Below are 15,285 nucleotides of genomic sequence, written 5' to 3'. Positions count from 1 at the left end.
GAATCATTGATTGTTTTTGTAAAGGGGAGGTAAGGTATTTTGAAGTTTTGTCATTTCAAGTAGCTAATTGAGAATTGATTTTTAAAGTTTCAATAATTTTTAGGAGTTATGCATTGAAGTTTTACATATTAGTTTGTAATTAAAAGTCCAATAATATTTGTGAGAGTTGTATTCTGCGTTTTCACATATTTTAGCTTAGCAAATATTTTAGTGCTTTCCTCTAGTTCTTTGATGTTTTGATGTACCTTTTGATCATTTTGATATGACAAATAGTTAAATTTAGTTGCAAGAGAAAAATATATGTAGAATTTGTCACAACAAAAAAAAAAATTGAAAAGTCTTCAAACAAGATGATACAAGGTTTAAAATTAGGGCCAAGCTGAATTTGTTCTCTTTTTTGAAACATCTAGAGCCAAAACCCTCAAGGCTAAAACAAACAATGTGGGTAGTTGGAAAAGTTTGTATTTTAGTTGGGTGGGCCCAACAATTGCTAGGTATTTGGGCACTCTTTTCTCGTAATCCTTCTAAAAGAGATGTGGGATTGGATTGAGAAAAATAATAATAAAAAGGTTTGTCAATGGAATAAGAAATACCTCTCTTAATTTGTAGGTTTCAAATTTGTCATGATCTCTATTCTTACAATTTAAACTATTTCTTAGTATAGTTATTCAAGAGCTATTAGGTTTTTTGATACAATATTAATCACATGATTTCTAACTCAATGAAATCTAAAATAAGATTAGGCAATTCTTATAGTCAAATGGAAGAGATAGTAAAAGTTTGTTGTGAAGTGACAGTGGTGTTGTTAAGTGGATATGTTAAGCCTTGAGTGGGCATGGATTCTAAAGGAATATAGGATCATAGATAGAGATTAATTTTTATTTTACCTTTATCAACAAATAGAAGTACAATAGATTTATTCTTCAACATTCAAACTTGAATGTATTCTTTATCCTTTACTTATCTCAATGGAAGTCTATCTTAAATGGTACTATGAATGTAATCTATAATCTTTAAATAATTTGATAATACTTAGCAAGTATATATATTCCAAGAGATTATGATTCATAATAATATTTTCTCTAGGCACTCAACATGTTGTTAGTTGATTATTTCCCCACAGTAGTTTGTGGTTATTCATTTGAATGGTTATTCCTATATAGGGTCATGACCCCTATGTGCCTATGCCACATAGGTTGTGATCGTATGTGATCATAACTAATAATTATCATCGACAACTTTAACAACCAAACTAATATAAGGTGTCGAGCATTTTTTTTAAGTCACAGGGCAAGTGTATTGATGTTCTTCACTATTGTGACTAATATATGTCACTGAGTATATGTAATGTTGTCAATATCACATCAACTATGATTCATTTAATATACGTCTCGATAGACATATAACAGGTAAGGATATAGGAAATAACATGGATCTGCCTTAGGTAGATATGAGTAGAGAGAGAGAGAGTGTGTGTGTGTATGTATATGGTTTGCATTCAATCATACTCATATATAGATATATGAATTTAATTATAATATACTGTACGCTTTAATCTGAATGAAGCTATATCCTTAACACTCCCTCTTAGCAAAAGAGGATTGAATCATTACAAGTATCTCAACATCATAGAGATATTCTCTTGATATGTTTGCATGCATTAAATTTGTAATTCCTATCAAGATAATACTGTACATCTTAGTAAGATATGAGTTATCTGATCTCTGGCACTCTAGGAAAGCAATAAATGAAGTCTATCAAATAACAACCTTGATCTTAGGAACAATAAGGTATTCTCCAACATCACAAGTATCATGATCTCCGACTTATTACATGGCATCAAATTAATGTAGTCCATTGTGATATGTTAATTATCATGACTTCCAACGTAATTCAAGACAACGATTTATTGTAGTCTTCCATGATAATAGAGCACGAACTCAAGAACATAATCATAGTATTATAATTTCCACCACATTCTAGGACATCAACTTAATGTAGTTTATCATAATATAATTTGTTATCATGAACTTCGACTTATTCCAAGACAACAACTTAATAAAGTCTATCATTATAATAGGTCAAACTATTGTTAATATCATCACCTTTCAATAGTGACCTCACATATATTCAAATGAAAGATCATCACCTTTTATGACATAATTCACATATGCAATATTGTAACTCTTTTAACATTTAAAATATAAATGAATATATATTAAATTTAAACATGATTGAGACTTAATCTCAGAATTACAATTACATCTTAGTCATACCAAGTTTACCTCTAAAGTACTCCACTTTCAATTTTACAAGGGGTTTAGTAAGTATGTCAGCATTCTGCTCTTTGATGCTAACATATACCAATTTGGTGACATCCTTATCTACCATATCTCTGATGTAGTGATAGGGAATCTCTATATTCTTGGATCTATTATGGAAAATTGGATGTATAGATAGTTTAAGGTAACTTTTATTGTCACAGTGTATAACTGTGAGATTCAAGGACTTTCCAAATAGCTCGAACAATAAATTTCTTACTCATTCTTCATCTCGAGCTCCCATAGAGGTGGCTATATATTTGGATTCAGTGGAAATCTGAGAGACTTTTAACTACATCCTGCTAAACCAATATATCATAGTAGATCTGAGACTAAAACAACATCCTTTAGTACTTTTATGATTGATGAAACTTTTAGTCTAGTTAGAATCTAAATATCTCTAAAGTTGAATTTCAACATTGTCATATTTTAGACCAAGCCCAATGGTACCACACAAGTACCTCAAAATGTTCTTGGCTACCATGAGATGAATCTTCTTAGGTTCATACATGAATTGACATAATGCATTTGTTGCATAACAAATATCAGGGTGGATATTCACCAATTACATTAGAGATCTGATTATATGTTAGTAGTATGTAGGATCTGTAGGTTTAGACTAAAATGGATCACTTTTAAGCTTATGAAGATTTGTTTCTATCGATGTGGATAATGGTTTGCAATCCATTCCAAATTTGGTCAAGATGTCAATAGTGTGTTTTCCTTGATTTAGGAAAATGTAATTCTCCTTTCACCATACTTCTAGACCCATAAAATAGTGCAAAATACCCAAATAATTCATATCAAATTCACATGCTAGATCTTGTGTACATTTTACAATAAGATAATCTTCCCTTGTTATCAATAGGTCATAAACATATAGAACAAGAATTAGCATCTCACCATATGATATTTAAGTGTATATTAGGATCAATTTGATTTTTTGAGTATCCTAGTTTGGTGAGATAACTGTCAATCCTTTCGTACCATGCTCTGAGGGCTTACTTAAGGTTGTAGAGAGCCCTTTTTAATTTACACACATAGGATTTTTTTTCATGAGTGATAAAACCTTCTGGTTGTTCTAGATATACCTCTTCATCAATTACACCATTCAAGAAAGTAGTTTTTACATACATTTCATGTATCTTATAGAGGTATATCGGGAAACAAGAGAAAATGTCTCTTCATAATCAATTCCAACCTTTTGAGAAAATCCCCTAGCGATAAATCTAGATTTGTGTTTTTTGATACTACCACCTAGTGCATGTTTGATTTTGAATAACCATTTTTAGGAGACAACTAATTTGTCCTTAGGTCTAAGTACAACATCTCAAACATCATTTTTTAATATAGATTGACATTCTTCAATCATTGCATCTTTCCAAGTTGGACATGTTAGAGCCTCTTCAACACTTGACAGTTCAACTATGTAGTGCCTGCCCCTAGTTTGCATTTTTGCTATTATTACGAAACTCTTTTAGGCCAGTTTTATGTTGATGATTAGTAGCATTACTTTGAGATTATTAGATATTGTTTTACATTCAGTTGATTATATGATAAGATTACTTGGTACTCTATATTTCATGTGTGCATGATGATTATTACAACATTTTTTAGTTACTGATGATGTTTAGTTAGATGGTTTATTATGTGTTTTCTTATGGATACTTACCCCATACTGCATGTGTATGGTGTGTGTGTTTGTTTTCTTTATGTATGGCATTTTTGATGTGGTTAAGGAAGGGAGTCGTAGTCACCTGCTAGTTGGAACCTACACAATGCACCACTTCCTGCCATTGTCTATTTAGCTTAGAATATTGTGTTTGTACATGCGTGAATTCTATGCAGTTTGCAGGTACTAGGTATCGACTTCCTTGAATTGCCAGGATGAGCATACCCTATTGCATTATCTCAATGGTAAGAGAGGGGAGACAAATTCTAAAGTCTAAATCCTAAACCTTTAAGTCATTTGTCCTAATTGAAAATCAAGACAAGTATCCAAGTTGAGTACCTACTGAATGCGTTGAATGACATTAATTCATGATTATAACCCTTTAGTTTGATTTTTGTATGTGTTTTTCTTTGATGGGTTTTAGTATGTTGTTTTATGAGGCTTGGGTGAATTTTCTATTAATTAAGTCTAATTAAAAGATTAAATTAATGATTTAATTTAATGGAAAATTATTATGATATTTTAATATTTATTAATAAGGATTCTAAATTAATTTTGTTATTAGATAATAATGATTATAAGTAAAATTTTAATTAATACTTGTTATTAGTTTGAATTTTTTTTTTTACAAATAAATTTTATTATACAAATTTAATAATTATTTAAAATATAATTATTTTTTATCTAATCATATTTAACTTAATTTATTTATTTAATAATGAAAGATATTTAATAAAAAGGGTATTTATTTAAGTATCAATAATCATGATTCGTAATAAGATTGCAAATTATTTTACTTTAAATCAATAATTTAAATATATATATATATAATTATCACCTAATTATTTTGGAAATTGATTTAAATTATAATAGGAGGGTAATTTTTATATTTTATTCGAAGAGATGAACGGGTTAACTGGAAGGGTAAATTGAAAATCTTTTACTTGAATCATTTTCTAAAATGAAAACTGAAACCCTACATTTAACTTACTATGTGATTTCAAAAAAGCCAAAACATGAAAACTTACACTTTGTATCTGTATGCTTTTTGTGTTTGAGGTTTCGGGTTGATTTAGCTTGACCAATTTAGGTTGTTACCAAAGGCTCGGGGGTTGTGTGATTGTGATGCTATGTTGTTTTGATCTCGATTTCTTTAAAACCCAACCATGGTAATGTGATGGTATGCTCTATGACGAGTTTGTATTTATTGTTTGTAATTGCTTTCCAATCTTCTTGTGTGAAGTTGAGGTGTATGTTTATGAGATATCTGACTTAATCATTTTTGAGTCCTCGATCAGTTATATTTGATTTACTTTCCAGTTGCCTTGATGGGACTGAAGTTTTTGCTATGTTCTTGATGATGTCATGTTGTGACATGTTTGACTTGACCATTTTGGAGCCTTTGATTAGTATTATTGGGATACTTTCCGAATGCTCATTGAGAACCAATGGATATTGTGATTTCTCATTTGATGCCTTTCAGTTGCTCGTTGAGAACTGATGTGATTATTGTGGATTATCTTTGATGCTTTCTAGTCACTTGTATAGGACTGAGGTGATATATTATGATTCTTCAGATTTGTGCTTTTATGAGCCTAAGGTAGGTTACCTACTAGTAGTATCAGAAAGTGGCTTGCAATGGGGGCCAAGGCCCTAAGTGGTCGCCAGGGTAACTCATTGTAAGTTGTTTTAATAAGTGAAAACATTACACTAAATGGGGATTAAAATGAACCTAATAAGATAATTGTATGTTCTCGCCCATGCCTCGAGTGCTAGTATAGACTAGGATGGGAGTAGAGAGAACACTAAGTTGTGACCTTGCATTCTGTAGTATGCCTTGTCAGTACGAGAGGATACTAGGGGCCACGTGGAGATCACTAGGGACCCTAGAGTCCTAGGGAAACTATCAGGGTAACTTCTACATGATTTATGCGATGATACTTGCTTGCTTACATAGTAGGTTTCCTACGTGTCATGTGTGCCTCTGGGTTTGGATGTCGATCTATGTTGGAACCCTTGAGTTAGAATACTTTTAGGATTCTTTGGACTTAGAGAGTATTTGTGTTATGTGATTTGATATCCTATTTGGGACTTGAAACTATCTCCTCAACGCGGTGGGAGTGGGCCATTTAGTTTCCACGTGGTCGGGTGGTAGTGTTTTTTACTCTTACCATTGAGATCCATCCATAGTCACCATGGCTGGAGCTTCTTAGGATGCTTGTTTATCATGATTAGGTGATGTTATTTAATAATGCATTTCCTTATATTGATGATTAGCATGTTAGATTTCTTTATGTGTATGTTGTAGTATGTTTTGGTAGTGACCTCCCTATTACTATAGTACTGACGATCTTATCGGTGACTTGGGATGTTACGCATGGGGGACGACTAGGGCCCACAATGGTCTAATGATGCTATTGATGGTTGGGAGGAACCATGCGCTTAGTTAGTTGTGTTTTATGATGGATGGTTGTATTTCATGTTGGATGTTTATATCTTTTATGATGGATGGATGTATCATGTATGGTGGATGGTTTCATTTATTGTTATTGTACTTTGTATCATGGATCTGAAGAGGATGATGTATTTCTATTTTCTACACATGTATATTCTTTTAGCCTTTCATACCCTGTGACATGTATAGTGGATGATTGAGCATTCCGAATTAATTTTTCGAGATGCATTCAAAACAAATGTATATTATGGACTTTGGACTTTCTATTATTCTTTCATGTGGATGTGGTAGTTGTTAGACTTAGTGTTAATTAGATTTAAATGTAATTCTATGTCATGGGATCCTTAAGGAATGTAAACTGTTATGTATTCTTATAGTTGATTGTATGTTATTTCTTCCACTACTATGTGTGTGATGTGTATGCTATTCTTTCTTGTTTAAAAAAAAAAAATGTTTAGCAAACTTAGTTAAAACTTTAGGTTAATTATTTTGGATCCGTTGGTGGGGTGTTCAAACTACCTTACATAAATTTTTAGATTGATAATGAGTAATTCCTTTTAAACCTTTGACATCAACATAAATTTCACTCATACTCTTACTAGGAACTTTAAATCAACTATTTGGATTTCTATCTATTTAATGCATTGAAGATGTAGAAGATGAACCATTTGAAGAGCATGTATGAGAAAAAGTATTATCAGTTTGAGCAAGGTGGTCATTGAAATTCACTTGTTCATTTCACTCATTGCTGAAATTCTTCTCAACTTGTCTAGTCTCTTACAATTTATCCATGATAACGATCCAATAAGCTAAAATTCAAAAATTTTCCTGAAAAATGCCTATCATAGCTCAAAACGGGACTTATAAAGGAATTAACGACAAGAAAGGATATTCTAAAGACATTCATAACCAATATAACAAGATGAGAGATTGGGAAACAAAATGAACTAGAGATTTATATTATAAATATGGCTTTACAAAGAGCTAACCTTGATCTGATACCAAAATGGGTACATTAAATATAAAGCCTTATAGACACATGGATAAATTGGAATAAACAACATAGTAGACTTTCAAATTTACACTTTTGAACTCTAAACTTTGTTTTTGATCTGCAAGGATGATCGCACGAAGTGCATGTGTAGAGAGCATACACAAAGTTTAAGTCACTACAAAATTTAGACACAAGACTCCGAGACACTCAAGATTCTTAAGACACCCAAGACTCAAAAAATTGATGTCCTTAAATGAGCTTACAAGGATGTATTTATAGAGGTCACATGAAGGGCCTAGAGGATATGAGATATGTATATGAAATTTGAAGAGCCAATGAGATTGATAATATATGGATAGGATAAGAATAAGGAAAAAAAAGATATCTTGTGGAAAGAATAAGATAAGGACAAAATATATCTTGTGAAAGGATAAGATAGGATAAGATGTGAGAGAATTATGACAAGTGGCAAATGGATAAGGATAAATGGTCAAGGTAAAAAAGGTAGGTGTAAGCTAATGATGACATCTATAATATTCCAATATCATACTAGACTTTATTTTGTCACTTTTTTCATAATTTTGAAGTGAGAATGACCTACTTAACACTCATACATGGATAAAAGGATCTTTTACATGGATAATATCCATGACATAGACATACCCTTGTTCTAACCATTGTAATGGCAAGGAAGAATATCATACTATATGGTAGACAATGTTAATCCTTTCTTTTACATGAGCAAAAGATGTACGTTGTTAGTCAGTATCATAGTTATACTTATCTAAGTCATAGGGAACACCCGCTAATAATTCATTATGGATGTCATTATAATTAGGATTAAGGTCATCCCACCAATAGAGATATTATGTAGTTTGGTGTTGCTATTGTACATGTTCTCCATCAAAATGATTAGCATTATACAACCAGATCTTATGAAGATAATGCAATGTTTGTACCCAAGTGGGAATACGATGCTTCATACTAAAAGGTATTGATTCATATAATGATTTAGTGAGAAATTTTCCTTAAGGACCATATTCATCAACAATATGGCAATTGAAATCATCATGTCCTTGTAGATCAGAAAATTAAAGACACCAATATTTTCCAAGATATTGTGTTCTTGAGAAGTCCCGATTCATAGTTGGTGCATGCAAAAGTCTTAAAATCTATACCAAAATATCATCGTAAATCCAAAAATAGTTTGGAAAAACCATTTCAAAAAACTTGGGATTATTAGGGATCATAAAAGTTAAATTCCAAGGTTCTAGCCAATTAAGGCCTATTAATTCTTCAAGGCATGGATCACAATAAAATTGGCCTTTTAGTTGAGAAGGTGGCTCAACGCGCATAAATCCCTTGTCCAAAAGAATTTTTTTGAAAGTAAAATAAGAAGTATGTTCTTTATTCTCGAACTACATTGAGTTCATTATCCTTCATATTAGCATAACTATTATGAATGTGAGATTCCATGACCATATAACACTTCTTTTCTTCAGTTTGACAACTTTCCGAAGAAAGAAATTCAGCTAGAAGGTTTTGTTTTCCTAGTCAATGAAACAATCAAATTCAAAGGCTTTCAAAAATTGTTCCCATCAAAGCAACACCAAACTACAACACTGAACTGCAAAATATCTCTATTTGTGGGATGACCTTAATCTGAATTATCACGACATCCATAATGAATTATTTGGGGGTGTTCCTTATGAATCAGATGAGTATAACTATGATACTGACTACCAATGTAAATTTTTTCTTATGTAAAAGCAAGGATTGACACTTTCTACCATATGGTATGATTTTCCTCTTTTTCCTCATGATGACTAGCAAAAGGTTCTATCTATGTCATGGATAATATCCATGTAAAAGATTCTCGTATCTACTTATGGGTGTTAAGCGGGTTGTTCTCACTTCATGGTTATGAAAAAAGTGACAAAATAAAGTTTGGTAGGATATTGGAATATTTTAGTAGAAAAATAAAAGATATCATCATGTCATGTCCCCACTCTAGCTCAGTCTAGCAGAGACATGTGAGTCAGCTTATTATGGGGTCTTGTAGGCTGACAAGGTTGGATAGAGACCCAGTATGGTTATTCAGTGTTGGGGACTTGGTGTTCTGGCGGTTAGTGATCAGTTGGGAGACGTTCCTTGCTTTTAGGAGATAGTTCCTATATTTATGGGGTTCATTCCTACTTTTTAGGAGGTATGATCATGCACAGGGTTGGGTTTCCATGAGTTTGCTCTGTGGGTTCAGTTTCAGAGGGATAGAGCTTATTTCCTAAAATTTAGGAGCATCCCTAGATTTTAGGGATGAGACTGCCAGTGGATCCTTGATTTTCGACTTCAGTCACAGACAGGTGACATGATAATTTTATGGTTTGTAATGTTAGTTGGGCATTTTGTAGCTATTTGGGTTATATTTTTAATATTTCCTAAGTTAGAGTTTAATAATTAAATAAGGCTAAGTTAATAGCCATTTTGGAGTAATAAGGGGAATTTTGACCTCATCTGGATGCGTACCCCTTGGTGTGATAGCTCGTTGGAAAGATCTTGAACTTTTCTAAATCTTTCTCTTTGGTCTCAGGGCGATTCAATGAACAGATTTATGTCTATGGAGAAAAAGGGTCATTTTTAGTAACATTGCCACTTTAAAATAAGACTTAAATCACTTTTGTAACCCAACGCCTTTTGGAGTCACTTTAGGGTTCGATTTGCTTTGGAAGGGGTTATAAGGAGATGGAGGCGCCATTCCTCATTCATATTATGCATTTTAAACTTGTTTACAAATTTTCTCTGCTTGGGCGATTTTATTCTAGGACGCAAACCCCAGGGTATTTACTGGCTGGGACGTAACCCTCAACAGTATTTGGTCTTGGAATTTTCAGTGGTATCAGCTGTTATCAGGGGAGGAGGACGCCATTTCAGCTTGGGTCTGCAGTATTGTTTAGCTGGGCATGATTATTGGTACATGGGAAAGTGAGCCTTGCAACAGTAGCTGCCATTTGCAGCACTTTGAAATATAGAGTCGGATAATCAGCATCAGACGTTTGCATGTTCATAGTCCTTTTTCCATCAGCCAGTTTGGCATCATTGTTAGGGAAAATGTACTGGATCCTTTATTTGGCTCTATAATTCAGAGATCTGCCTGGTACGATTTGTATCAATTCTGATTTTGCTACATATTGTTATTTATTTTCAGACTCTTTTCATATCATTTGCTCCTTCTCATTTCTATGTTGAATAATCATCAAAAACGCAAAAACAAACAAACTCTTCTGCATTTCCATCTAGTTCTGTAAGAAAACTTTAATAAATAGGAAAAAAAAAATTAAAAAGAAAAAAATATATAATTAAGCTACAGCAGATTAGCAACAGAGATCCATCAGGGATCTTTCACATCATGAGCTTACACCTACCTTTCTTACCTGTTAAGTTTTAGGATTTGCACCCTTTGCTGAATTGAAAACGTTCAGTAACCCTTACTTAACATGGGAGTCATTTCATTATGTGAGACTGGCCAATGAAATGAAACCTCCGGATTCTAGGCCGGCTCCTATTGGATCCTTCAGTGAAAATCTCTAAAAACTCAATGAAAACTTGCAAGGAAAAGGTAAGAAGTTGCTAAAAACAAACTTAAAACCTAAAGTTTAAACTAAAGAGGTGATACACCAAAACAATTATGAAGATGTAACAAACATGTAACAGAGAGGATTATATAGCTATATGAAATACACATAAAGCACAACTTCCTGTAAAGGCTTGCACAAATGATTTATGATAAGGTTTCAGTACTGAAACTACAAAAGGAGGATAAACTAAGACCTCACTTTAATTAATTTCACCTATAAATACATATCATAACCTGCAAGAAAGCTTACTTTTCTACAAAAAGGTGCTAGAATGAGATAGAAAGACAAAGAATAATGAAACATTCACAAGTTAACCCATCAAATCATTCAAAGATGCACATAGAATTTGCAAAAAGGAAAAGGCTTAACCATTAACTCCACAAAGCATGATCACACTACTGTCACTGGTATTATATCTCCAAAATGTTGAATTATAGACCCTGTAATAAAGTTTAGGACTCAGAAAGAGGTCTCAAAAACTCTATCATAAAATCAGAACTCTTCTAAAATGAGTTAACAAACTCCAATAAGTACAATGCCCAAATCCTTGGGTCATATGCAGAATAAAAGCCCCAAAAAGAGGACTTAATAACTCACATAATGAAGTCCTACCCCTGGGAAAACTCCATTATCTCATAAAGAACCCAATGACTCATCTTCCACTGTCAATAAAATGCTCAAACTGGTCATAAAGACCTCCAAACTGACTTGGCAAAGTCAAATTCGACCCCCTATATTCTCTCCATATGTTTCCCAATTGACTTCTGACTTAAAGACCATTACATAGGAATATAATGACTCATTTTTTGCATTAATAATATAAAGGAAAAATATTAATGATTTATAATTACATCATTGAATATTTTCCTCTTTACAAAAAAATAACTATGCAAACAAAAACAATGAGCCTTTTATATTTTTTGCATTTTTACTAAGAAATAATATTAAATGATAACACATCATTATAATATTATTTCTTTACAAAAATGAATTTTATGCAAAATATAAGATATTCATATAACCTTCCCACATTTATTTCATTGTGAAATAAGAAAAGGGATAAAAAATCCCATGACTTTGTCTGCAAACTTCAAAGAGACATAAAATATGAAAAAGGCATGAATAGTTAGAATACCCTAAATGTTGTTATTTTCATTTTCATTTGCTTTTTGGAGGCTTCAAATTGTGGAGAGGAAATTAATGAGAGTTTGTGGAAGTTTTGTTAAGACTTTGTTGGTTCTTCGCATGATCTTAACGGTGAAGGAGATCTTCTGGGTAAATTGATGGCCACCATTCTTATATGCTTGAGGTAAAGCTCTGTTTACTATATTGATATGCATAACATTTTAGTCATTCCAGTTGCATTTTTGAATGGATTAGCTACTGCACACGGGTTTTCTGGCTTGTTCATTTTGAATCTGCTGTTTGGGCTCCATGTTTGATGCTGCTATGAAGAAAGTACCATGAGGAGGTATTGAAGTTGTCATTTTTGCAAATACCCAGATGGGTTTTTGTAGATTACAACAACACTTTACTTTTCTTTTTTTTGATGGTTCCACTAAAAGGAATACTTTTGATCTGGTTTTTATTTTATGGTTGAAATTGTTGACTGCTGTCTCTTTGATACATTTGATGTTTTTTGAAGTTTGAAACAGCAAGTTTTTCCTATGTAAGAATTCACAAGTCATTTCCTTTAACAAACTCGAATGGGTTACTTATGCTTGAACCAGCTCGGGTATTCACTATGTATACTCCAATTATATTTTGTTGTATTGTGCTCACTACTGCATATGGATTTGATCTTTTTCTTAGTGAATTCTAAATGTGATCCCGCATTGTGACACAAAACTCAGGTCAGGTTTCTCAGGAACTGCACCATACATTCAATCTTTGGCTTGCATTAATGTGTCGGTTGCATCAGACTAACCTTAAATGGGTCAAAATTGATGCCATTGGATTTTGCTTCTTATCCACAGAATTGCAAATTAGGAAACTCTGTTTACTTTCTCTTTGGCATTGATGTGTTCTCTATTAAAATTTTGTCATTGTATTTCTAGAATAAGGAAACATGGCTTTTAGATATTCTTTGAACTAGTATTTGTTGTGGGTGCTTTACTTAACCCAAGCATGTAATATCTCATAGCCTTCAACTGTAAACCTTACACTGTTGCTTACAGGTATCTACTTCAGTTGACCTGCATCACCTTTGATCCACGATACTTTCCTCATGAATTGGTTTATTTTATCCTCTAGAGTAGACAGTGAATGCAATCAACTATAGTCTCATCTAAACTATGACTTTCCCTCCAGATTGACAAAACTGTGACTGATCCATTGATGAGTTTCAACCATGTTTTTTTGTTTTTTATTTTTAGGAATCTTCAACAGTAGCTTGTTTCTATGTAGAGTTTGTATTAATGAGCATATGAAATACCTTGCAACTATGACACCTTGTAGCTATGAGTTATATGGCTAGCTAAATCAGAACCTCTCTTACAAATAATCAATTCCCCTCACAGCCTATACTCTTGATATAATAGCCGTAGGCATTATGCTTCTCATGGCTCCATCTTCACATTCCATGGCTCTTACAGGTTGGTCTTGCAAAAGAAAAACTATTATGAAAAGATATCAAAATGAAAGGAAAAGAATGCTTTCTTCTTGATACGAGACAACTTTGTTCATAGCAGCCATCATCTCTATACTTGCAATCTTTATTCTCTTTCAGCAATATCTGAAATTTGTCCCATTGAAGGAATTTTCATCTCTTTTTATGACTTCATTGTTCTTGAAATGTACAAGAACCGACCTTTTGTTTCCCAATATATGTTTACCATCTATCAATGCTTGATGCAAGCAATCGTATGCTCTGCTCAAGAAACTTTTCTTGCATCATGTTCCTATGTTCTTAAAGGATTTGCATAAGGAATCAACATGTTCTTTTGGGAATCCCAATTGTTGTAGCTCTCGAGAAAGGGCTCCACATCAAGATTAACCTTAGCAACATTAATGATCAAGAAATGCAAAATTGAAATGCATGACTTTATATCTGAGAAGTCGTCATAAGCTTTACAACATTTCCATAACCAAAAGAATCTTTGACAATGCATGATCAATTCATTTATTTGAAAAAAGGTGACGGTTTGCCAACAGTAATTAGTTCAGGGAGTAGCCAGTTGGGAATATTCAGACTGCCACATATTTCAATGTTAACTTTAATCTATCATATTCAGAGTTAACTTACAGAATCAACATTGATGTGATAAAAACATATGCATTTCACTTTTTCATAATTGGCATATAATGGTAATCTCTCGGCATGCCCTTGTATTTTATCTTGAAGACATGGCACCATTTATTTTCTTTGCTGCTATCATCTTTTCTTTCCCTATTTTATATGCCAAATATTGCTACTTTGATATAGATAATGATTGTATATGCTCTTAGTGTCCTTTTTTGCCCATAAAATAGTCGTTCTTGTATTATATCACTGTTTTGTCCTCTGATATACTTGCTTATTGTTTTGGAGTTTGTGATATTTCATCATGATATCAATCATTGGTTCTTTGCCATAATCTTTTATATCCTGTGGCATATCTTATGAGGTTCGAGCACGGGCTCGTGACACTCACAAATGATTTTATTTCTTTCAGCACTAAATGTCAATATCACTGCTCACTTTTCTTTCATGATGAAATGCATTGATAGATAAAGTATGTATAGGAATAGAGATGTACAATCATTGCTTAGATCCCTCGGGATCTAACATCAGTTTTTCCTTCTTTTTGCAACTGTTGGAGAGTGTGGAGCTTGAAGCTGGATGAGTGCACCAGGGAAAGAGTTCATAACCAATCAAAGCAATAGGCAATGATTGGTTATCTCTACTCTTATTTCTTTCATTCATATGTATCTGTTTGTGTATTTCCTTATGAAAGAAACTTATTAGCTACACTCACGACTTGTGTGAGATTTTTTCCTTTCCAGCATATTAATTCATTTCATTGTTAAGCAAAAGATCAATGTATATTTGAAAGTAAATAATACAAGGACATTTCTATTGTTTGAATGAAATGAATAGCATTTTTGTACTTTCACTGCATGTATGTGTAAAATTTTACACGTGTGCAAAATTTTAGTAACATTACCTTGACCACTTATCCTTATTCATTTTCCACTTGTCATAATGCTCTCACACCTTATCCTATCTTATT

General features: G+C 32.7%; 1 pseudogene; it reads right to left on the bottom strand.

Annotated features, from left to right (window-relative positions):
* Positions 1 to 13,798: 13,798 nt before the first annotated feature.
* On the bottom strand, positions 13,799 to 14,669 carry LOC149575748 (uncharacterized; annotated as a pseudogene).
* Positions 14,670 to 15,285: the final 616 nt, after the last annotated feature.

This window comes from Cupressus sempervirens, chromosome 2, assembly GCF_028749045.1.
Source record: "Cupressus sempervirens isolate cs-2001-9-10 chromosome 2, ASM2874904v1, whole genome shotgun sequence".
NCBI lineage: Eukaryota > Viridiplantae > Streptophyta > Pinopsida > Cupressales > Cupressaceae > Cupressus > Cupressus sempervirens.
The sequence above is the reverse complement of the archived record's forward strand: the minus strand, read 5'-3'. Positions and strand labels throughout refer to the sequence as shown.